Source organism: Hibiscus syriacus, unplaced genomic scaffold (genome assembly GCF_006381635.1).
Source record: "Hibiscus syriacus cultivar Baekdansim isolate YM2019G1 unplaced genomic scaffold, ASM638163v2 tig00110457_pilon, whole genome shotgun sequence".
NCBI lineage: Eukaryota > Viridiplantae > Streptophyta > Magnoliopsida > Malvales > Malvaceae > Hibiscus > Hibiscus syriacus.
This window is the reverse complement of record NW_024062744.1, coordinates 910,439-911,463: the sequence shown is the minus strand read 5'-3', so window position 1 is coordinate 911,463 and position 1,025 is coordinate 910,439.

Here is a 1,025-nt window from a genome sequence, read left to right as displayed (position 1 = left end):
TTATTGTAACTTCGATGACAATAATATATTGCTAGATGTCATTCATTATTTGTAATATTAGAATTTTTATAATAATTACTATTAATGTTACAAGAACATACAGGGTCACACCCTAGGGTTGAAATGAGCAAATATGTACAATTTATTGTACGCTATTAAAATATATATCTAGAGTTAATATATGTATATTTGATATACATATGATTTTAATTTATCCTGAATATAGTAAGTAAACATTAAAAGAATGTAATTCTGATTATAACTCTTTTAATGGGTATTTAATTTGGAATAATTAAATAAGGATAAAATAAACATTAAAAGAATGTAATTCAGTTTATAACTCTTTTAATGAATAATTAATTTGAATTAATTGTTTAATAATTTAATTAATTCGAAATAACTAAACCCTAAAGGTTATGATAACTCGGGTATATAAAGATAAGTAAAATATAACGGTCAACTTGATCTTTAGTCGATTTTCTAAAAACTATTTTTGGGAAAAGTTAAAATTTTGCTCTCAACCGGGTGAACTGAGTAGAGACCGAGTTGTTTTCATGGAGGCTTATGATTCAAACCGTTCGTGATCACCGTTAGCCGCTGTTGTCTTTTCTTTTCTTTTTAAGGAACCCAATGTAAGTAATTGCATCCATTCCTCTCGATTTCGGATAAACATATATGGATTGTTGGTGATAGCGTCGTGTTTTGTTTCTGCTGTGCCATGGGGTGCGTCGACGATCCCAATAATAGTATCGATAATCATTCATAGAGTACCGATACCAGGGTAGGAGTATCGATATTCCCTATAGGGGTATCGATATTGGGGTATTTTCAAAACATCAAACTGAAATTTGGTATCGATACTGAGACAAGTATCGATACCTCAGTACTAGAGTATTGATACTCATCCTAGAGTATCAATACTACTTTACCCAAATAGCCTTTATCAGTCTGGGGTATCGATACCAATAGGTTGGTATAGATATCAAAGGATTAGTATCGATATTGAAGGGTCAATATCTGTACCC